At 44.3% G+C, this 7,500-nt stretch overlaps 1 protein-coding gene across 2 annotated transcripts in view; it reads right to left on the reverse strand.

Moving 5' to 3' along the window:
- The window catches only part of LOC308377360 (ATP-citrate synthase), a 25,693-nt gene extending 18,460 nt beyond the window's left edge, over positions 1-7,233 (reverse strand). For both annotated transcript variants that reach the window (XM_080853980.1, XM_080853979.1), the window contains exon 1: positions 7,066-7,233. The gene's annotated coding sequence lies outside the window, so the exon portion shown is untranslated. The remainder of the gene's footprint in view (positions 1-7,065) is intronic.
- Between the last annotated feature and the right edge of the window lie 267 nt (positions 7,234-7,500).

Consider the following 7,500-nt stretch of genomic DNA (forward strand, 5'->3'; position numbering starts at 1 on the left):
GCACACGCACACACACACACACACACACACACACACACACAATTTATGTGAAGACATTCACCAGAGGAAGATGGTGTGGATATGAAAGACAGCCAAGCCCTTATCTAAAGACATACACACACACACACGCCATGTCACACACAAACAGGCCTGTCATGTCACTCACCCCCAAACACACACATCACCCAGTAATCAAACCAAGTGATAACACAACACAGAATGTTCTTGGCCAAGGCCTCAAGAGACTATCAGACACCACACACACACATAACAGCTCCAACAGGAGACACAATATTATACATATAATCGCAGAAAAACACTCACACAGTCACTAATCTACTCACAACTCTGGTTCATTTCAAAACGACACACACACACACACACACAAACCCTTTGATTAACCTCCACCTCTCCTCCTGCTGATTGACTTTCCTTTGATTAAGTGCTTTAGTTACACAAAACACCATCCATACACACAGTTACACAAAACACCATCGACATCACAGACCCCACACACACACACACACACCCCCATCACAGCCCCCACACACACACAAACACTCCAATCACAGCCCCCCCCCGCCCCCCCCCCCACACACTCAATCACTCCCATCACATCCCCCCACTGTCACACACACACAAACTGAAGACTCTCAGTAGCCTCATTGTCTTGCTGCCCCCAGCGTTCTCCTGCCCCAAGCGTGCTCCTGCCCCAAGAGTGCTCCTACCCCGTTTTAGAGTCTGCGTTGGCCTCCTCCTGTCAGGCCTCTGAAGGTAAACATCCTGGACAAGACGGATGAGTGCACAGGAGTGGAGTAACTATTACCCTAACCCTAGAGTGGCTGCACCTTTGAGCAACAAGAGAGAGAGAAAGAGAGAAAGATTGAGCGAGAGCAAGAGAGCACGATAGAGAAAGAGAGACAAAGCGAGAGCCAGTGAGCACGAGAGAGAAAGAGAGAGTGAGCGAGAGAGCACGAGAGGGCGAGAGAGCACGAGAGGGAGAGAGAGCGAGCGAGAGAGCTAGAGATGGGAAAGAGAGAGCGAGCGAGAGAGCGCCAGAGAGCATGAGATAGAAAGAGAGGGCGAGCGAGAGAGAGAGAGAGCTAGACAAGGAATCAACTTTGTTGCTAATGAAGTGTATTCATTGCAGTTGTTTTGGGAAAATCTAACACTGACCCCTGACCCTACTTACTTATTTGACTCCTAACCCTAGCACTGCCCCTAACACTCACCCCTGACCCTACTTACTTATTTGACCCCTAACCCTAACACTAACATTGACCCTAACACTCACCCTAACACTCACCCCTGACCCTACTTACTTATTTGACCCCTAACACTAACACTGACCTTGACACTGACCCTAGCACTGACCCTAACACTCACCCCTGACCCTACCTACTTATTTGACCCCTAACACTAACACTGACCCTTATACTGACACATACACCAACACTGACAGTAAAACTGACCCCAACACTGACCCTTTACTTATTTCTTTATCTATGACTTATTTGACCCCAACACCCTGACTTATGCCCAATTTATGTTTGTGCGTTTTCATGGGGACAGACACATGGTCTTGCCTTGGCAACACCTTCCCCGAGGTGGAAGGCCGACATGCACCTCATACATTTTCTTACTGCCCGTCTGAATTGCGGATAGCTACAGATACCCCCTTGGTATTTGTGATTGGTCTGCTAACGACATCATTTCCGGGGTAGTGCCCGAGCACGGAACGAGCCTGACAGCAATTAAAGTATTTTGTCCAAACCGACCTGAGCCCCATAAAGTCAATGTCTCAATTGTTCATACTACTGACAAAGTTACATACGTTTTTTATGAAAAGCCTGCCTTAATTAAACTTCAGCAACAACAGATCAAACAAGCGGCTTTAGTCGCACAAGCACGTGCAAGAGCGAGATAAGCACATTTAAATTAAATTATTCACATTGTAAGTACGGAATAAAAGTTGCCTACACATAACACACGCTAGGCATATGTTATGCCTGAATAAAACTCACGTTATATACTACACCAGAAGTGGCAGAGCATTGTCTTAGCATTGAAGATTTTTTTTCTTGGCTAGATGGCATCCAACATATTTCATTATTGCTTCACACTACTGACATTGGACATATCCAACAGCCTCATTACAATCCACATCGACTATGATGCCATCTGACAGAATTATGTTCATACAGTAAATTTCCCCTCATGAAGTATTGTTTAAAAATCTCCAGATTTGTTTTTCTTTCAGTTCACGGCAACGTTTGTTATAAAACTATGTATATAGTGCAACCATTGAGGTTTAATCCATAGAATCCACATTGACTACTAAGCAGAGATATCTCCATACAGAGTATCGAGGGTTGCAATGTACTTTGGAGGCTGTTCCACTTCTATTCCGGAGCTTCCTCTCTGTAATGTTCTTGAGATTCACTTTTGGCATGTAATTATACAGAGTCGGGCTTACTCTGATATTGAGATAGTCATTTCGCAACTTGGGACATGTTTGCCACTCGTGAGTATCTATCCTGTGTCTTTTCAGGTAGATTATGAAATCTTGCGCGAGCTTCGAACCTGCCCTCTTCAGGTTAATGGTATTGTATACCTGTGTCTAACCGCTTAGCCACGTTGCTGGTAAGGATCAAGCTCGTCGGTGCGAGCAAGTACCTGGTTTATCATTCCTCCCTCCTCTGGCGTATTTCTCTTCTGTTACTGGAGCGTGCGAATTAGGAATTGTTTAGTGGACTTATGTGACGTTTTAATTATGTTCACGTAAAGGCGCCCGTGGCAACATTAGAAACTTTAGACTTGAATAATAAACGTTCAATTTGGGCCATGGTTGCCATTAGTAGGGATCGAACCTGTGACTTTCAGGTTTTTTAAATCAGTGAAGCAGTAACAGGGTGCCTCCCCTGGTGGGGGGGGGGGTTGTTTTCAATCCAGGTCAATTCAGAGGTCGTTTACATGGAGCCTAGTTTGTCAATCTGATACGGATAGCTAATACAGATAGCCCCATCATACATACGAACACTCTCTATCCGCACCTTGTTTCCGCAACGATCGCAGTCCGGGGTAGAAAGTGAGTAGATTTGAATCGGTACGGGGGCTGGTGTTCGTCTGCACGGTTTCACGCAACCTGATGACGTCACTGCCCCACGTGATCAATTTGTGATCTCCAACCACTATTTATATCCCTTGTTCTCCCTCAAAATCTCACTCGTCGTAGGCCTCGTATTCACTCTCGTTAACCCAGGCTACTGATTTTTAATTAGCCTCCTATCTTGATCTAATTCTTCTTATTCAGACGTAACATAACTTTCATGACCACAAATATAAATTGGCCAGCGATTTAATTGCTTTTTTATTCATAAATGTATGTAAAATGGCCGAAGCAAAGGCTCATGGGAAATGGGATGACAGACATGTCATGTTGTACTGTTCCAAACTCTTTATTATCAATAGAAAATATAATTAATTTTCGCATATCCTTTAGTCTGACCACTGATTTTATTAACCACCATAATGTTGCTAATTGGAGCTTGAATGTCTTGTGTAATGTGTTTATCCGTTTGCTGCTTCCTTTACCTTGTGCTTTTGAGTCTCTTCTTCTAGGTTTTTCACGTTTTTTCAGTTGTGTAAATAAAGCGCTAAAGCGCCACCCACAGGCGTGGGGTATGTACTACAGTCGGTTCACCACAATCTGCTGCCTCCGTGTTTACGCAAATCTCTCGTTGCCAGCCTCCGTATTTACGAAATTAAAAGATTCGATTGGTGTGAAAAGTAAATCCGATTTGGAGGCCCTAGACTTCGTGTGCATAGCACCTCAATTAACATAACAAAACCTAGGCCTGGTCAAGGGAAGGGGTGGGGGGGCTTTCACACCAATGTGGGCTTCTACGGCAATACACAGGGTCGAATACTGTCGTAAATCCCACATTTCATGCAGTGTAATGAGCTGGCTATTATCTCGCCTTTTATCTTTCTACTGTCTGCCGAACTAGTAAGTAGCTTATTTGCAGTCTTGATTTGTCTTGTGTTACACCTGCTTGATGTTTGACTGTGTTAGGACAGTTGTTGACTAACTAGTTTGTCATAGTGTAAAAGTTAGCAGATTTCAAGAGGTTTTGCCACTTTTAGCTGCTAGCATCTCGTTAGCGATTAGCAATTGTTCCGTTATGCTGTTTTAAGATATTTTAAATATGGAAAGTTGAATGCCTTATCGCGCTGATGTGTCCCAGCCCCACCCAAGCGAGTATAATTTCTAAATGTTTGGCCGGACCCGACCTGCAGGCAATGATGAATTATATGCCTCGGCAAAATGCTGTCTGACCACTACAACAGGGACATAGGAATAACCTTTGTTGCATATCTTGTATCATTCAGGGCCTGCTTTATAGCAAAGATTGCTCAGCAGTCCACAGTCTCTCATTTTGCCAAAATGCTGATAATGGATTATCCTTCTGTGTGCACTGCCCTGCTATTGTTTCTGACAGTGGCAACTGCGGAGCGACCCCTTTCCAAATTGAAACTCAATAAGACCTACCTGAGGAGCAGGAGAGGCTGAATGACCTGGCTATCCTGTCCATTGAAAAAGCTCTGCTCAGTCAGCTTGTCGGTCTTGACGTTCAGATGTTGCGCCTAGATTATCTATTTCATATCGTCTCATCACATGATCAAATAGAGACTTGACATTGGACAGCATACATATTACCGGACAATCATCATTGCAAATCTGAATATGACAAAAATACCAAAGGACATAAGAGTATTTATTTCATTGAATCGTTTTTTTAATAGATTCTATAGTGTATGTAAGATAAGCATATCAATGTGTTATTGATTGCTACTATTTTTCCCACAAATAATACCTACCATAATGGGAGATATGTTTGCCATTTCAAAATATAGCATTAGACATTCTCTCTATTGTAATGCTACGTATCTCCAAGACCCATGTGTCGACACCAGTTACACTTGCCCAAACTTACGTGTCTTGCTAGTGACAGCTGGGAGGAGGGAGATAAACTTGTTCTAACACACAAAGACGTCATGGAGTAGCTGGTCCACGCCAAAAAACGTTGCTCCACCTACTGTTCTGGCGGTTGTTTTCAGCACCCACAGCCGTCGGAGAAGTATAAATCAAAAAGAGTACATCAAAATCGTCCGCCTGCCCATCCGTGACGAGGACGGAGAACAATGTAGAAGGAGTTAAGGGAGCGGTCTAAAGCCATATAAATTATGTATTTTAAGGAGTGGCAGCCAGAGAGAATGAGGAAAGGGTTTATTCCAAAGTATAAAAAAACAAGATATATTATAATTATATACCTATATAAGATATATATAAAAGTATATTATATAAAATATATACATCTTTATAAATATAAGATGTATACAATTATAATACAAGATTTCATCGTCCACACACACACACACACACCCATACACAGGTGCTCCTGAACACCCAAACTCTTGTGTTTGTATGTGTGTGTGTGTGTGTGTGTGTGTGTGTGTGTGTGTGTGAACAACCTCTCTTCACAACTCATTCTGAAATGAGCTGTCAGGCTTGTCAAGGCGTTCCAGCTGAGCAGGTAGAACTGGCTGGCAGGTTATGTTATTGACACACAGACACACACACACACACCCACCCTCCCTCCCTCCCTCCCTCTCCCCCATGATGGAAGTGCCTGTTGGCCCAGCCTGTCATCTCTGTGCAGCTCACGCACTAGAGCACTCACAAAACTCAATCAGTTTAAGCCTGTAGTACCTGTGACACGTCCTCCTTCTCTCTCTTTCTCCTTCTCCCCCCCCCCCCCCCCCCCTCTCTCACCCCACCCCCCTCTCCCCCTCTCCCCTAGACAGAGCCAGAATGAGATGGCATTTTATGGGAAGAGGAGACCTTTTACACAACACACAGCCAGAGCCAAGTAGTCATTTGAGCGAGTGAGTGACACACACACACAAACACACACACACGAGTGATGGGCTAGGGTTAAACCAGTCTTCTCATTACACCCTGGGCCTTAAAACTCACCAGGTTACCCATCAGGCTGAGGATGAAATGGTTAAGATGGCGGTCACTTAATAGTGAAGTCATCTAGCCAAATCAGTTATGGGGTTGGCAAAGCCGCAGCTCTAGGCAACTTCATTTTTTTGTCATTAAGTTAATAGGGACAGGACAGCTAAGTAGACACACACACACACACACACACACACACACACACACACACACACACACACACACACACACACACACACACACACACACACACACACACAGCGTTAGTAGGGACAGCTAAATAATGTTTTTGCCCCAGGCTCGTGTCTGAGTTATGCTATTTATTGTCTCATTCGTCTCACGAGCTGACAGAGTGTCCATTATCTGAACGCGCAGGAAACCGATTCATTCATTTTCTTTCCCCGGCTACGCGTAATTGGTCCACGCAGTACTGTTCGTAATAATGGCTGTGTGTTGTTTTACTTCCTAAGATCCTTTTGCATATACTTTGCTATCATCTATTTTAGCAAGCAAGCCTCCTGCATAGCAGTGCCGTTTGACATGTTGCATCCCTGATGGCAAAAGTCAAGTATACCGGTGTCGTCTCACTGGGGGCAGATCTTTGCTCATCAGTACCGGACACTCCGGTGGTGAGTTACAGAAAAACGGCCCACAGTTTTTATACTCGCTTTCAAACCTTTTTATTTAAGTCTGTATGTGTTTAAATATTTCTTCGCTCATTTTCACCATCCTTTGACATCTTTATAGATGTTACAAGTGCGTACCAGCATTCTAGTTCCACGAACTTCTGTTTAGCGGCTTTTATTTTAAATAGACTATGCCAAGGATGTGATCTAGAAATTACAGGAACATTTTTATGTTCTTCCCTTGATATCTACGCCCAGTTAAACTTAAGATGATGGTGGTCCGAGAGCGGACCAAAAGTGCACACCACCAGTGGGGCACCGACCAAAATTCACCGGTGAACCGATATGTGCTTCATTACAACCGGTGCAAGGTTTTCCGAAATATTGAGTCACTGTACAAAAAACACATCTTACCTTTAAACAGCGTCTTTGAGAAGAAGATAGTGATCAAATGAGTTGCCACTGTAGATATTCAGTTTGCGGACTATCAGACACTTTTTCGCTAAAAAGCCACCACGCCAGACGCAGTCTACTTCCCTCAAGTAGAATCTGTGTCGCTCAGCTCACCTCGCCTCAGCATCTGACGATACCATTGCCCAACCACTGGGCCCTGCTATTGGTCTAGCCATGACATGTGACCGCCCAGCAGACTACTGATTGACACCCAGTGCGTTGGCAGCAAGGACGTCTCACCACCAGACAGAGGGGGCGAGGAGAAGGGGCGGATCTAGCCTACGGGAAAAGCTGTGGATGGTGTTTAACGCTGCTGCCACCAAGTGTTCATTCGAAAATCGCAGAAAAAAGTCAGAACTATTTTATATTAATTCAGCAGTCATCATAATCCAACGA

This window comes from Sprattus sprattus (assembly GCF_963457725.1).
Source record: "Sprattus sprattus genome assembly, chromosome: 1".
NCBI classification, from domain to species: domain Eukaryota; kingdom Metazoa; phylum Chordata; class Actinopteri; order Clupeiformes; family Clupeidae; genus Sprattus; species Sprattus sprattus.